Source organism: Suricata suricatta, chromosome 4, assembly GCF_006229205.1.
Source record: "Suricata suricatta isolate VVHF042 chromosome 4, meerkat_22Aug2017_6uvM2_HiC, whole genome shotgun sequence".
Classification (NCBI taxonomy): Eukaryota; Metazoa; Chordata; class Mammalia; order Carnivora; family Herpestidae; genus Suricata; species Suricata suricatta.
In genome coordinates this window covers 67,383,711-67,401,161 of record NC_043703.1, presented here as the reverse complement: position 1 = coordinate 67,401,161, position 17,451 = coordinate 67,383,711, and the positions used below count along the sequence as shown (strand labels likewise).

At 38.5% G+C, this 17,451-nt stretch overlaps 1 long non-coding RNA gene across 1 annotated transcript; it reads right to left on the bottom strand.

Moving 5' to 3' along the window:
* Window positions 1-4,904: 4,904 nt before the first annotated feature.
* Window positions 4,905-9,308, bottom strand: LOC115289212. The gene is made up of 3 exons (XR_003907472.1): window positions 9,236-9,308; window positions 7,621-7,765; window positions 4,905-5,022 (listed from the first exon to the last, which is right to left on the bottom strand). It is a non-coding gene; the product is annotated as an uncharacterized LOC115289212 (long non-coding RNA).
* Between the last annotated feature and the right edge of the window lie 8,143 nt (window positions 9,309-17,451).

Sequence of the window (17,451 nt, the reverse complement as noted above, 5' to 3'; positions counted from 1 at the left end):
GCCAGTTTGGTCATTCACAATTACTAAGCTCCTTTTCTGCAATAAGTAGACACCAGTATCTAGAGACAGAGGAGCTTGGATGGCTCCTTGCCACAGCTTGGCTACCAGGTTGTCAAGAAAGCAAATCCCAGACTAAATTCTGCTACATGTACAGACATTTATTAGCAAACTGCCACAAAACAAAGCAACGACTATTTTGTAAGCTCAGTGAAGTCCTAACTTTGTCCTGAATGTGTTAACCACAATTTGCATGCAGGTTTCACTGAAACCAAAAGCAACAGAGAAAAATTCAGTTACTTTATAGATAGCAGGCAATGGGAATCCTCCAAACTGGTGGCTGAACACAAACTGTTTCAAAATAAAACTCCATGCCACTCCAAAACATACCCTGTCGGTGCAGGGATGATGATTGTTCCTATATTCCAACATACCTATCTTTCCATGGATCTACACATGTATCTTGAACATCACTAATTTCAACAAAAATCTATTTCTACTATCAGATAGGCATTGGTCAGAGAGGAATAGAGCTAAAGTAGGTGTAGCAGTCATCTCTGGAATGGGACCTTTTATTAAATATGAGCTAACCATCTCTGAAATATATATTTCTGATTAGGGTACAGACTACCATAAAGGTATAGATTTCAGCTAACACATACACTTTTATATCATATTGTTTATACTGAAGAATTTAAAAATAAACTACAGACAACTTATAACAGAATATAAGCCAAGCCCCAGTTTGTTTGTCCTAACTGTCTGACTTGTATTGGCCTGCTCCCAAAATGACACTAGAAGGCATCTTGTAAATAAGAAAATGGGGGTACCTAGGTGGCTCAGTTGGTTGAGCATCCAGCTTCAGCTCAGGTCATGATCTCATAGTTGGTGAGTTTGAGCCCTGCATCGGGCTCTGTGCTGACAGCTCAGAGCCTGGAGTCTACTTTGGATACTGTGTCTCCCTTTCTCTCTGACCTTCCTCACTTGTTCTCGTTCTCTCTCTCTCTCTCTCTCTCTCTCTCTCTCTCTCTCTCTCTCTCACATACACACACACACACACACACACACTCACTCACACTAAAAAAAAAAAAAAGAAAACAATACATTTATTTAACTTATTATGCATAGTGCACATGTCCCTAAAAGTGACAGTGTGAATAAATCCTAAACAGAGAAGCAAGGGAGAGCATTTTTCCTTAGCGGTGGTGACAGCAAGGAAGACGGTAACAACACAGGTATGATGAGGCCTCGGCAGGGCCCAGGCAGCTTCCCAAGTTGGTCCATTACATCTTCTAACAAGTGTGTTCTCTGGTGATGGACATTATTACCTCCACTCATCTTTCAGTCTGTCTTCACAGAAAAACCAAACTCTACAATTGATATAGCATACCAGACTTCACACAAATAAAATGATGCAAAGAAATGGAAGAAGAAATAAGCAATTCTTTTCAATGAACCCTAAGAAAGCTCTTCTTAAAACTATCTTACTACAAAGCCACGTAAATTTTTATCCTACTCATAAAGAAAATCTGCATTTAATAATTTCTGTATCTAGGGGTGCCTGGCTGGCTTAGTTGATTAAGCATCCCCCTAAGCCTCAGGTCATGTTTTCACAGTTAGTGAGTTCAAGCCCTGAATGGGGCTCCACACTGACAGTACAGAGCCTGCTTGGGATTCTCTCTCTCTGTGCCCTTTCATGCTCCCAATTTCTTTCTTTCTCTCTCTCTCTCTCTCTCTCATATACAAAAATAAACAAAAAAATAGTTTCTGTATCTAGAACAGGAAATTTCATGGGATTAGGTTTAAAAAAAACTTAGGCAATAGAATATATTATAGTTTTATTTCAAGGAATGTAATTAATCCCCACAAATGTTTATGGATCTGGACATGAAGCCTTTATGTTTCTAATCAGGAGTTGCAGAAATAACTTCTTTCTTGTCTGTGTAGTACCAAGGTCATTGCAAAGTATACCATGTAGGCAATTTTTCAGACAACTAGTCAATATATTTGCCTTTTAAAAAGATATGCAGCTTCAATAAAACCATGACTTTCATGGTTTCACTAGTTTTTCATCAGTGATGTGATATATTGATTTTTCCATTATAAATATTTATAGTTACCATGCAGTAAATGTATTTAAAAAACAATGACATTTCATTACATGAAGATGATATTTACTATTTTTAGAACCTAGAAATCTAAAAGCTGAATTTATTTTTTAACTCAATCATTTTTTAAGACAACTGAGAGGAGAGTGATTGGGCAATGGTTTATTATTAGTTGTTCCTATTAAAGGCTTTCCCCTCTATTTTATTAAAGCGAGGCATTGTTATAACAGGAAATATGGAAATACAGAAAGGGGGGGTGCCTGGGTGGCTCAGTCAGGTGAGCGTCTGACTTCAGGTCAGGTCATGATCGCATGGTTCATGGGTTTGAGCCCCGGGTCGGGCTCTGTGCTTGCAGCTCAGAGCCTGGAGCCTGCTTCAGATTCTGTGTCTCCCTCTCTCTCTGCCCCTCCCCCATTTATGCTCAGTCTCTCTCTGTCTCTCAAAAATAAATAAATAAATAAATGAAATTTACAGAAAGGATAAAGAAGTTATATTATTTGGTGTTAGCCATAGGTACCAATTCTGACTAGATTAAGTAAAAGGGGGTTTAGGAGACAGATATTAGAGGTTAAAGAACACAGTATTAGCTGGGGACCCCGTGTGGAAATAGATGAATGGATGGAAGGGTTTTTAGGAATAGCTCACTAGGAGAACCATGGCAGCAGTAAGTATATCTGCACAAAAGTCCTGTCAGCACTGCAGTGAACATTGCCTGCCACAAATCTTTGACCACCTTCATACTCTTGACATGAGTTCAAGATTCAGAATCCCAGGAGAAACATATGATTATCCAAATCCTAGGTCATATGCCCATACACTGACTGTACCAGAAGAGGGAAAATGGAAGCCTGTCCCCTTCAACTCTCCCTGCAGCTCTACCCGCCACCATGACCATGTACAAAGAGATGTTATCTGCTGGGTTGCTGGCTATACTATTGGGAAGTCTGGGATTAGATACTACACAAAAACCGCCTAGAGAAAACTTAACATTTTGTTATCTTTCCCTTTAAGCTTTTTTAAAAAATGCATTTTCTTCCTTTTACATAACTTGGGTCACAGAATCAGAATACAGTTTTTTAAAAATCCTACTTCTTTTAATTACCAACATAGCATGAGCACATTTTCCCATGATTAAAATGTTTACCATCATTGCTAATTGTCAAAATAATTACCCATAACACATATAATACTGTACTTAACTATTTCCTCACTGTTGGAAATTGAGGTTATTTCTAAGGGTAAAATAATTCTATAATACAAGAACTGCAGACCAACTTTTTCAAACTTATTATCCATTGACTGATGAACCTGGAGAGGTACCTGGGTGGCTCAGTCAGTAAAGCATTGACTGATGAACCAGGTTCAGGGACAGCTTCATGGGAATGTGTCTTGGTCCATGCAGGATGCAGGATTCTGGAGGCTGAAAAGTCCAAGATCAGGGCACTGGCAAATCCAATCCAGCATCTGGTAAGGGCCTGCTTCCTGTTTTGCAGACCACTGTCTTCCCATTGTATATTCACATGGCAGAGAGAGATATCTCTCTGGTATCTCTTCCCAAAAAGGCACGATTTCATTCTTGGGAGCTCCACACTCATGAACCTAATTATCTCCCAATGGCCCCACCTGCTAATACGATTGCATTGGGGGTTATGATTTCCACATATGAATTCTGGGGGGATATAGACATTCACTCCATAACAGTGTACGAACAATGCAGAATGGCATTCCACATAGGATTTAGTACTCTGTGATAACAATCTTGAAATTCTTAATAATTAAATCTTTGAATTTGTATTTTGTAAGGCAAATGGGATATGTGAAATGCCTCAGAAGGTTGAAGCATCCTGCTAGCTCCCCACCTCTGCAGGATGGGTTCTTGGCTGTTTACTTCCCCCTCAGGACCTTTCTGCCCCTTTTGCCTCCCCTATCTCCCTATGACTGATTCCGAGTAGCGAGCCAGTTCCACTGAAGGGGGAAGGCCTGCCTTTGCTGACACCCTTTGACCCCAGAGGGGTTTTGGATGAGGATGTAGAGAAGATGGGCCGTGGTGCCCCTCCAGGGTCACCTCTGGATAGGGCTCAATGGCAGCTCTCTCCATTCTGGGCTGGCAGCACCACAGCAAGCTTGTCAGGCAACTCAGCAGAGGTGAGTCTCTTACCCATCCCTAATCCCAGGTACCAAGTATGAACTAGCACAGGAAATGGAATTCTTTGGAGGGTGCCTATCTATAGCGGGATGGGGGATGGGCCTTTGGAAAGGGGAGATTGATTTCCTTGATCCTGAGCTAGGGTACAAACCTTCCTTCTAAGACTGGCAGGAGAAGGAGCCCAGCATGAATGCACACACATACCAAGTTAAGGGGCAGCACACTTGGCTCCTGTAAGGGTCTAATCTTGCCCCATGAGTTTTCCTATGCTCAAGGAGCATGACGTTAAATGGCAAATAAAGGCTCCCAGGATGGGAAAAAGTTTTATATCTTCGTACCTTTAATTGTACCTTTTTGCTGTATTTTGAACAAAAGATGTGCATTTTCATTTTATACTGGGCCTGCAAATTATTAGCCAGTCCTGACCAAATTCCAAATACTTTGACCCAAGCTGGAGCCAGACCTTCCAGATCTCTCTCACTCCTCCCACATCCCCAAACATGCAATTTATTCATCAGCACTCATCCTCCAGTCTATGTTGAAATTGTTGTCTCTTCATAAAGACTCTCCTGGCTTTTCATTTATACCATGTTTCTTTGTTATTCTCTATCACAGCATGTTCTTTAGTGTTTTATTGCACAAATTGCAATATGTAATTATTTATTTATTTATTTGTTCATTGTCTATCTCCCCCAATGAAATGTAGTCCCCTGAGGAAAATGGCTTGGTCTGTCTTGTTCACTGCTTCATCTCTAGCAACTGACACATTTCCTGGAACATAACAGGTGCTCAATAAATATTTGTTGAATGAATGAAACATAGGACATTTATTTCATCACTTACCAAGGAAGTTGACAGGAAGAGTAAAAAATGATTTGGGAAGTCCCAAGTAATACTACACCTTTTAAAAAAGGCCAAGTGACCAGAGAATTGAAAGAAGATAGACTTAGTTATGTGAAATAGTGAGCAAGTCAAAACAGTAAACATTTATAAAAGGTCTGCTCTGTTCATATCATGAAGTCACATGGTATTTCACTCTGGGGTCTCATAATCTAGTCTAGAAGAAGGAATATTACATAAAGATAGGAAATAGAAACACAGGGTAATTAGAGCAACATTTTTTAAAAAGTGAACTCTACATTCAACGTGGGGGTTGAACTCCTGGTCTTGAGATCAGGAGTTGCATGCTCTACTGACTGAGCCAGTTACCCATGGAGCAACATCTTTAAATTAATGAGAATTCTATACCTAGTAAAACTATATTTCAAAACTAAAGGTCAGATACTTTTTCAGTTATATAAATACTGAACAAATTTATTACCGATGGTGCTGAAACAATTGGATATTCATATTGTTTTAAAAAGAAAAAGTAAGATCCATGATTTCTACCGTATACAAAAATAGCATGAAATGTATTATAGGCCTTTTAAAAACATCTCCAAAATACAAAACTTCTCAAAGAAAACATAGAAAAAAATATTATTTGGTTTAGCCAGATTCCTTAGATTACAATATCAAAACCATGGTCCATAAAAGAAAACAATAGAAATTGCTGACAAACAGTAATTAACATCAAAATTAAGAACTTATATTCTTTGAAAGGTACTATTAACAAAATAAAAAGTCATAGACTGGCACAAAATATTCACAAACCATATATCTCCTAAGGGATGTGTATCCAGAATATAAAGAACTCTCTAGGTATGCCTGGATGGCTCAGTCATATGGTGACCAACTCTTGATTTTGACTCAGGTCTTAATCTCACAGTTCATGGACTGAGCTTCCACATCAGGCTCCTCACTGACAGTGTGGAGCCTGCTTGGGATTCTCTCTCTCCCTCTCTCTGCCCCTCCCATGCTTGCATGCTCTTGCTCGCTCTCTCTCAAAATAAATAAATAAATATTTTTAAAAAAGAACTCTCTAATCCCCAAAATATAAAAATGGGAAAAACTTTATTTGGGAAAATTTTAAATGGGAAAAATTCGAATAGACACTTTACCAAGAAGATAAAGGGTTGGCAATTAAGCACACGAAAAGATGCTCAACATCATCAGTCATAAGAAAAGTGAAAACTAAATCAATGATATATATCAATACATTTACTAAAAATGTCCAAAATTTAAGACCGACCATAACAATATTGGCAAAGCATGCAGCATATAGAATTCTCATACATTGCAGTGGAAACAGAATGGCACAATCACTTAGAAAACAGTTTGGTAGTTCCTTCGAAGCTAAATATCCACCACCATATGATCCAGCCATTCTAATCTTAGGTATCTACCCAGGAGAAATGAAAACATATATAAAAAAAAGTATTTGTACACAATGAAAAAGTGTTTGTAACCACTCTATCTGTAATAGCCCAAAATTGGAAACAATAGATATTGGGAAATATCCATCAACAAGTTGATAAGTAAATTAACATGCCAGACATTGGAAGACTAATCAGAGAAAAAAAAGACTAATTGATACATATAAAACATGGATGACTCTCAAAAATAATATTGTTAAGTAACAGAAGCCAGGCAAAAAAAGAGTATGTACAATATAGTATTATTCATCTAAAGTTCTAGAAAATATAAACTAATATATAGTGACAAAAAGCAAGTCAACACTTGCCTAGGGATGATGGGAGGGTGAGATGGATTAGGAGTTGAAGGGTAGGAGGGAAGGACTGAAAAGGGGCACAAATTCTTTTGAGAGTAGTGGACACATTCTTTATCTTGATTGTATAGTTACTTTCATAGATGAGTATGTCAAAACACAAATTGTATACTTCAAATATGAGCATTTTATTGTATAGTGTTTTATCTCTGTATTTAGTCAATCTTGTCAGCATTATATCATCCAAAAAAATTCCTCAAAATGTCTGGTTTATTTGTGGCATCCTTCTAGCTTCCATTTTAAACTAGAAGCATTTTAGGGGTGCCTAGGTGACTCAGTTGGTTAAGGATCCAATTCTTGATTTTCGCTCAGGTCATGATCTTACAGTTTGTGAGTTTGAGCTCCACGTCACGGTCAGTGCTGACTGTGCAGAGCCTGCTTGAGATTCTCTCTCTTCCAATCTCTCTGCCTCTCTCTCTCTCAAAATAAATTAATAAACGTTAAAAAAATATACTAGAAACATTTTAAGCCATCTACACCCTGGGTTTTTATATTCAATTAAGCCATAGACATTCCAACACAGGATTCTCTACAGAAACCAAAATCTTCACCAAGTGGTAAAAAGTTAAAGGTTAAAAAAATTAGAAACCCATTTATAAATATAGGCATGTATATATTAAGCTTTAAAAGTGTTGGGTTCCCACCACTCTCTCGTATCTCAAATTTTGCTGATCTCAGATGACTCCTGCATCTATATTTACCTGTTCTCTTTGGGAAGTGTTTCTGTGCTGCCTTGATGTGTCCCCTCAGTAAGATGTCACCAGTGCCTCCGCTTCATTTCACTCTAAGGTTCTTGCACTCCTTTGCTTTCTCATAGCATGCCAATGCAGTGACCACCATCTCTTCCTGAAGAAGCATTTTCTTTATTTTATGTGGTTAGAGGGAAGTGATAGAGGGCTAGGCCACTACATATCACAGGTGTCATGCCTTAGACCTAAAGACAAGGAGGTTCCCTCATGTTTTCCTCATGAGGTGTCCTATCCTACATTAGCAAGCTGTTTCAGTTTTGGAAACCTCACCCTTGTTACCAGTTGATTTAGATTCCCCTCAGATTGGCTAGGTCTCTAAAACTGAAGGAGATAAAAGATAAATTGATTGAAATGGAACTTACAAGAACACTTTTTGAAAGTTCTCAGTGATGAGATAGGGGATATAGCTCAAATGTCATTTCAAGATCAAGTACTCACACATTCAGTCTGTTGGTCTCTCGGATATCTCTATCCAGCTATGCAACCATACAATTCTGGTTTTTCTGTTTCTGTGATGCTAGTTGGTTGTGGACTGAATAATAGAACACTACAAACGCGGCAACCACACCATGGGCATGTGTGGATAAGTGAGTGGAATTGTGAACAAATGCCATGCATCCCAGATAAAATTAACACAGCCAGGATGGCGGAAGGGGGAGATTATTCTCTATTTTTGGACATGCTTAGTTTGAAGAAATGAATTCTTCTAAAGGACATTCCTAGTGGACAGTTGGGAATGTGTGACTTAAACTCATCAAAAAATAAAACAAAACAAAACCCTCCAAAGCAGAGCAGCAGATAATTTGGTTGTCAGTTACCTAGTGCCTAATACTCAGTAAAGCAATAAATGAATGAGACGCTTCAGCAGAAAAAATATAGAAACAGAGAAACAAGAAGCTCAGAATCATATCTTGACATTAAGAAGAAAAGATTGGAAACAGCTTAATGTCCATCAGTAGAAGACTACTTGAACAATTAGGGTACATTGATGCAGTGGAATGCTGTGTAGCATAAAAAGATGAGAAACTTCTTTCTATATTTATATAGAATGATCCATAAGTTAAACTGTTATTTGAGAAAAGCAAAATGCTTAAAAGCATATATTGTATAATGCTTGTATAAAGAGGTGAGGATGTATATATTATATACGAATGTGTGTGTATATACATACACATATACAATATATAGGTACACATATATATGTGTATAAAATGTCTCTGGAAGGAGTACCTGAAACACATTGGTTGCTTCCGGGGAGGAGTTGGGTGACAAGAAGGTGAGATTTCATAGAATACACTTTTGTAACTTAAAATTGTAAATGATGTGAACGTTGGGGTACCTAACTGAGTGGCTCAATTAGTTAAGCATCCAACTTCAGGTCAGGTCATGATCTCGCAGTTCCTGAGTTTGAGCCCCACGTTCGCCTTGTGCTGAAAGCTTGGAGCCTGGAACCTGCTTCAGATTCTGTGTTTCCCTCACTCTCTGCCTCTACTCGGCTCATGCTCTGTCTCTCTCTCAAAAAAATGAATAAACATTTTAAAAAAATTTTTTAAGGGAGAAGACTTACTGCCTTATGGAGGAAAGACTGGCTATAGGCAATGCCTCTTGCCTGGCTGTGCTTAGGCCTGTTTCCACCTTCTGGTTGTAAAGAATCTGGTGAAGTGTTCTAGAAGGTAGCACCAAGCCAACCAACTATTGCCTCCTCAGCACATCCGCATCTCTGCACTGACCGGGGTCCTCCCACCGCCCATCCCACAATGCTGGACCATTTTTCAATCCTTAAGCACCCGTTGATGTTTTCTTGTGACAGATTGAATCTACATGTAAAAGTGTCCTTGCTGCTTCCTTTGCTCCATGTTTATTACTCATATAGTTTAGCCCGAGAAACTTCTTTTATTATTATTTAAACATCCTAGTAAACAGAACCTTTTAGTGTAATAGCTATAGATAGCCTATTATCTAAAATTCATAGTACATGGCAGTTTTATTTGTATTACTAATACTGTGGCAATAAAAAATACTTTATTTCAAAAGCCTCAGAACCTATAATCTACATTCAGAAATGATGGGTTTTCAACCCAGTGAGCTTTAAAGTTACTAATATATAGTGCCAGATACTCTTGTAAATGCTTTAGATATTTGCATCTCCCAAATAGTCCTATGAAATAGATGCTATTAAATCCCTATTTTCAAACCAAGGAACTGAGGCTCATAAGTGTTTCATAACCATAACTTGCTTTAGATCATGAGCTAGTAGGAGACAGAGCCAGAATTTAAGACTTTGCAATCAGCCTTTGGCGTCCACACTGCTCACCCTAACTATGTTGACTTTAAACTTAAAGCAGAAACCGGTCTTGTAGAAAATATGTGAAAAAGTTAACTTCAGGAGAACTTGAGTGTGTTCATGTTAAAATTATTATGATAATTTTAAGTTTGATCTATAAAAGGGTGTTATAAGATGTAATTGAACTTGCAAAAAATATACATAATACATACTGATTATAACAAAAAACACACATGTGCAAAGGAAAGATAATCACCTCCCCACTGGCTCTCACTCCACTCAACTCTGAGGTAACCAATGTGAACATCACATTCCAGCTTGCTTTTTTCCAATCCTTTGCTAGGAAACTTTGCACTTTGGTACTGTACCCCACTGCTCTGTGGAAATACCCTTTTTCTGACACCTGTGTTGGGCAGAAGGGCCTTTGGGGTAAAATGAGTCCTGCCCCTCTAACAGCCTGGGTCTATGAGTGGAAGTCTGCAGGGCCATCATAGATGGCCATTGTTGAAGGAACACTGTAACTGCACACAAGTGTTATCACTCTGACATCTCTGGAATTGGTCTTTTGGTAATTGTGTTCTCCTTATAATTCTTAACAGGCAAATCCATAAACAAAAGGCATTTCTCTATTTGTCTGGGAAAAAGGGATAGCTAGAGAGTCTCCCATTCTGATGCCAAGGGATAGATTGGGGCAGTTGGCACTGGCTGACATTAATCAATCCTTGGCAGGGCCCAAATGGAGCCCGAGACAAACAAAGGTCAGCCAAGTGATTGGAGATTTAACTGTAGAAAGCTTATGGACATGAACAGTGACCTACATTGTGGGGCCTCTTGTTAAAGAATTATTAAGAATTTCAAGATGGTGACAGCTGAGCGTTAAACCAAGTGCTGGCTCTTTTGGATGTAGTTCCCATTTCTGTGCCCAGGCTCCACGTCCATGAAGCCAGCACCCTGCTTGTGGTGTCCAATAGTGGGGTAGACGGAAACTTTCATTAGCTTGCTTTTTGGTGAAATGATAATACTTCCCTTTTGATTTTTACTTAAAGTTGAATTTATTTTATTTTTTTAAATGTTTATTTATTTATTTTGAGGAGGGAGGGGCAGAAGTAGGGGGAGAGAGAATTCCAAGCAGGCTTTACACTGTCAGCTCGAGCTCAATTTGGAGTTCAAACTCATGAACCATGAGATCATGATCTGTGGCAAAATCAAGAGTCGGATGCTTAACTGACTGAGCCATCCAGGTGCCCCTGAATCTTTTGAAGATTTTTGTTTTATTTTATTTTAATTTAATTTATAGAGAGAGCTCATGAACAAGGGAGACTGGCAGAAGGAGAGAGAGGAAGAATCTCAAGCAGGCTCCATACTGAGTATGGAGCTTCATCCCATGACCCCAAGATCATGACCTGAGTTGAAATCAAGAGTCAGAAACTCAATCAAATGAGCTATCCAGGTGCCCTGTTGTATTTTTTAAGTAGGCTCCACACTCAATGTGAATATCCAACTGATGACCTTGGGTTGAAAGTCTCTCTATTCTTATCACTTGTTCATATATGGGTGGGCACATCCCCCAAATATTTTAGTTTGAATACTTTTAATCTCACCAGTGAAAGTCATTTCTAATATCCTTCATGATATTTACAAGTCATTAATTGTGAAAACTCATTTCTGAGCATAGTTAGCAAAGTGGTATTTATGGAGATATGGAGAGCCAAAGGGGTGGTGGTAACACCTTCTAGAACATGGCCTTTCTGATATAAGGCTAGCTGACTTACTTCCCTCATTGTATGAATGGCTGATTAGAATGCTAGTTGCACTTACAATGTACCTTGAACCCACATTGATATCACTTTGTCTATGGGAAGTATTTTTTTTTTAATTTTTTAATGTTTTATTTATTTTTGATACAGAAAGAGACAGAGCATGAAAGGGGGAGGGGCAGAGAGAAGGAGACATAGAACCAGAAGCAGGCTCCAGGCTCTGAGCTAGCTGTTAGCACAGAGCCTGACACGGGGCTCGAACCCACGAACATGAGATCTGACCTGAGCTGAAGTCAGAGGCTTAACCAACTGACCCACCCAGGTGCCCCAATGGGAAGTATTTTAAAGTAAATTATAAGCATCATAACAATCTTATGGCTATGCATTAAGAAAATATCCTCACTTCTCATACACAGTTAAACCCCACTACCACCTGGCTTCCACCTCCCACTGTGCCATGAAAACTGCCTGCACTAATTTCTCCTGTGGGAGCCTAATCTCCAGATCTGTGGATTCTTTTTTGTCCTTCTCTCCCTGTGGCATTTGACATTGTTGACTGTTATTTCCTTTTTGATACTTTCTCCTGCTACCTTTCTCCTCCTTATTTTGCTGGCTCCTCTTCTTTCTTGCTTATCCAGTATCAATGATCTTCAAGATTTTGACCTCAGCCTTTTAACTTATGATTAGTCTCCATATTCTCTTTATATGAGTTCATCCAAGTCCTAATGCTTCAACTAGTTCTTCCTTACTGAAAACTCCATATATCTTCATTGCTAACCTTGTGACTGAATCCTGTTAAATATATCTATTCAATACCACCATTTAGAGATCTTTCAGGCAAATCAAAAACTCCATGTTTGAATTCATCATTACTTATTCCCTGCTGCAAGGCCCATTCTCCTTGAAACTTTTTCTATTTCAGTGTAGTGATACAACTCTCCAACTAATTCCTCAAGTCCCAAACCTAAATGTTTTGACTTTTTCCTTTTGCTCATTTTCTACACCTAATCTGTCACCTTCCAAATAGCTCTTAGTTCTGTTCCCTCTTCTTTGCTACTATGGCCACACACCTTCATCATTTCTTTCCTGAATTATTGGAATAGCCTCCTAAACAGATCATCTGCTGCTGTTTTTTCCTTTATAACCCATTCTCCACAAGGTGACAAGTTATTTTCTAAAAAGTAAATCTGACCAAAAATGTGTGGAAGTCTGTACAAGGGACACCTAACTCAGACTTGATGGGTCAGAGAAGCAACATCTCCATCCAGGTTGGTGAAAAGATTTCATCTCAAAGAGACCACTGGAATTAGATGATAGTGGTTGTTGAGTGCCCTGGCCTTTTAAAGGACACAAAGCCTTAGGGAGAAATATGAGGCTTAGGGCTTAGAGAGAAATAGAGGCTGTGCTACTTAGCAGGAACTAGATGGTTAAGGATCTTGTAGTAATTTTAAGTGGGACTTTATCCTAAGGGCAGTGAGATGTTATTACATCCAGAAAGTCACTTGAACAGATTTCCGTTTCCCAAGATCATATAGCTACTAAGTCTGAGACCAATTGCTAACCCAGCCTTGTCTAGCCTACGTTGTTCTGCCTATAATTGTTCTTACAGTACACAGATATTGCCATGTCATCCTTCATATTCTATAGCCATTTACATTCATTCATTCAGTATATAGGAAACCCTTTCTGGCCTAACAGTTGAGAATACAAACATAAATTATAGTTATTTTCAGGAGTCTCATGGTCTAGTAGGAGATATAGACATATAAACAAATAATCAAAAATAACAAAAATATAGGGTAAGTAGAGTGAGAATAAAGTTATAGAATATGGTTAAAGGACTGTCCAAATCTACCTGAGTGTTTTGATGGGCTTCTCAGAAAGGGGGAAGTTGAGTTGAGTCTTGAAGAGTGTCTAGAGATTTTTTTCTGGAGGAGAAAGGCACAAGATATTCAAAGTCAAGGAGGCGAGACAGAGAAGTTTCCAAATAATTCCATATGGCCAGAGCATACACTGTATATTGTATTAGAAAGATTAACTGGGGTAAGAGTCACAAAGAGCTCTGTAAAACATACCAAGGATTTCAGGCTATGACTTGTAGGGAAGAGAAATAAGGAAATGGCAAAATTAGAATTGCTTTATAGAACTTTGTGAGGGTTTGATTATAATGGGGTTAGGGCTGGAAAGAAGAGGCTGTTGCATTGATGATGGAAGGAGGTAAAACCGTAGAAGTAGGGGTCTTGGGTAAAGTAGGTTGTGTATTTGACTTTCCCCCTGGTGCCTAGCTGCTGACTCACTCATCTTTCCTTTCTACTGGCAGTCAATTCATCCCTCCTTTTTCAGCAGCTGTTTGTTAAGCTCTTTGCTGACGTATACTTGGCCTCCTCATCCCACACATCCCCTCTACTACAAACTTGTGTTTTTAAAGGAAATGCCTTTGAAATGCTAAAAGTTGCCTTCAGGAGCCTGGTGATGCTCCTCAGTCATAAAAAATAACTGTAATGTCCCTGCCAAGGAATTGAAAGGTGAAGACTTGCCATCCTTGAAAGGTTACCAACTCCTGTTCTTTACCATGTTTATAAAATATATTTAATAAATGATAGCTACACACCAATCTTAGTTTAAGAGGTTCCTTATAGAACATAAAATTGGTTACCTATAGAACTTAATAATAATTTCCACTTATTAAGTGACTATAATGTCCCTAGAATTGTATTTGGGGCTTCATATACAATCTTTTGAATTATCATAACATCTCTGAAAAGTGACTGATATTATTTAGATTTTATAAATCATTAAATTGAGTAATTGAAAGGTTAGGTAACTTGCCCAAGATTTACAGTGTGGGGTTGGGCTCTAACTTAGTTTCATAGGATATCAAAATTCACTCTCTTTACACAACACAATGCCTTTCTGTGGAGATGTTTGTGTACTTACTTACTTTAGGTAGGTTTGTTCACAGAGAGAGAGAGAGGGAGACACAGAATTCCAAGCAGGCTACAGGCTCTGAGCTGACAGCACAGAGCCCAATGTGGGGCTCAAACCCACGAACTGTGAGTTTATGACCTGAGTTGAAGTTGTTCGCTTAACTGACTGAGCCACCCAGGCACCCCTCACCCATTTTTAAATCAGGTGCTGTACACCAAATTTTCACAACCTAAACACACTCAGTAACTAATTCTTAGATCAAGAAACAGAATACTTAAAAAAAAGAAAAGAAACAAAATACTTCATATCAGTTCATTTTTAAACATGACTATTATACCATTATTTTATTTCACCTAAAATTAAGCAATAATTCTTTAATATCATTAAATACCCAGTGGTCTAATTTCCAACTCTCTCATAAATAGCATAATTATTTTTTACATTTAATTTTTTTGAATCAGAACCCAAGTAGGTCCACACATGGCAATTGGTCAGTTAATCTCTTAATGTTCAGAATGTTTCCATGTCTCATTTATTTTCTCTGTGGAACTTATTTTTTATTTTTATTGAGGTATACTTAACATACAGCATTATGTTCATTTCAAATGTACAACATAATGATTTGATATACAAATGATCACCGCAATAAGTCAGTTAACATCTGTCATCATACATAGTCACATACCTTTTTGTAATGAGAGCTTTTATGATCTCTTCCCTTAGGAATTTTAAAAGATGTCATAGAGAATTAATAACTACAGTTGCCACACTGTATGTTATATCCCCATGACTTTTTTATCAATGGAAGTTTTTCCCATTTTACCCTTTTCTCAAACCTATGCTTGTGGCAACCACCAATCTGTTCTCTGCACTTATGAGCTTTTTGTTTTTTAATGGTATTTTTCTTCGACTTATTTCACTTAGAATGGTATTTTTTTCAGACTTATTTCACTTAGAATAATGTCCTCAAAGTCCATCCATGTTGTTGCAAGTGGCATTTTTCCTTCCTTTTTATGGCTGAATAATAGTCCAGCCATAAAAAGGAATATACATATAATCATTTTTTATCCATTCATCTGTCACTGAACACTTAGATTGTTTCCATATCTTGACTACTGTAAATGGTGCTGCAATGAACATGGGGGAGCAGATATCTTTTTGAGTTAGTGGTTTCTTTTTTTAAATGTTTACTTATTTATTTTGAGTGGAGGGGGCAGAGAGAGAGGGAGAGAGAGAATCCCAAGCAGGCTTCAGGCTGTCAATTCAGAGCCCCACATGGAACTTGATCCCACGAACCTGTGAGATCATAACCTGAGCCAATATCAAGAGTTGGATGCCTAACAGCCTGAGCCACCAAGGCACCATGTAGTGCTTTCATTTCCTTTGGATAAGTACCAAGTACTTACTTAAAAGTACTTTTAAGTACTTTTAAAGATAAATGGAATCAGTATAAGGTTCTATTTTTTACTTTTTGAGGAACCAACCCTCATACTGTTTTCCACAGTGGCTGTACCAATTTACATTCCCACCAACAGTGTACAAGGATTCCCTTTTCTCCACCTCTCACCAACACTTGTTCCTTCTTATGTTTTTGTTAATATCCACTCTAACAGGTGTGAGGTGATATCTCATTATGGGTTTAATTAGAATTTCCCTGATGATTAGGGATATTGAATATCTTTTCATATACTTGTTGGCTATCTGCATGTCTTCTTTGGGAAAATATCTATTTGAGCCCCACATCGAGCTCTGTGCTGACAGCTCAGAGCCTGGAGCCTGCTTTGGATTCTGTGTCTCCCTCTCTCTCTGCCCCTCCCCCACTCGTGCTTTGTTTCTCTCTGTCTCAATAATAAATAAACATAAAAAAAAAGAAATAACTGAAGCTTGGATGATTCCTCCCACAACCCAAAAATATTCATATAAAATGATTACAATTCTGTAATATAATACAAAATAATAAAATGCAAAATATAAAGAAAAATAAACAAATTAGGCTGCACTTACCTTAAAAAGCTTCATGGCGGGGCGCCTGGGTGGCTCAGTCAGTTGAGCATCTGGCTTCAGCTCAGGTCATGATCTCGCTGTTCTTGGGCAGTTCCTCTGCCCATTTTTTAACAATTATTTTAAGTTTATTTATTTATTCTGAGTGAGGGACAGAGACAGAGAGAGACAGAGACAGAAAGAGTGCATGGGAGGGGCGGAAAGACGGGGGAGAGAATACCAAGCAGGCTCTTCTACTGTCAGCCCAAAGCCTGATGCAGGGCTTGAACTCACACATTCTGAGATCCTGACCTGAGTTGAAACCAAGAGTCTGAAGCTTAACCAACTGAGCCACCCAGGAGCCCCTCCTCTGCCCGTTTTTAAAAATCAGATTTGTGTTTCCCTGATGATGAGTGATGTTGAGCATCGTTTCATGTGCCTGTAGGCCATCTGGATGTCCTCTTTGGAGAAGTGTCTGTTCATGTCTTCTGCCCATTTCTTCACTGGGTTATTTGTTTTGTGGGTGTGAAGTTTGGGGAGTTCCTTGTAGATTTTAGATACTAGCCCTTTATCTGATATGTCATTTGCAACTATCTTTTCCCATTCCGTCAGTTGCCTATTAGTTTTCTTGGTTGTTTCCTTTGCCTTGCAGAAGCTTTTTATCTTGATGAAGTCCCAAGAGTTCAGTTTTGCTTTCAATTCCCTTGCCTTTGGGGAATGTGTCGAGTAGGAGATTGCAGCGGTGGAGGTCTAGGAGGTTTTTTCCTACTTTCTCCTCGAGGGTTTTGATGGTTTCCTGTCTCACATTCAGGTCCTTCAGCCATTTAGAGTTAA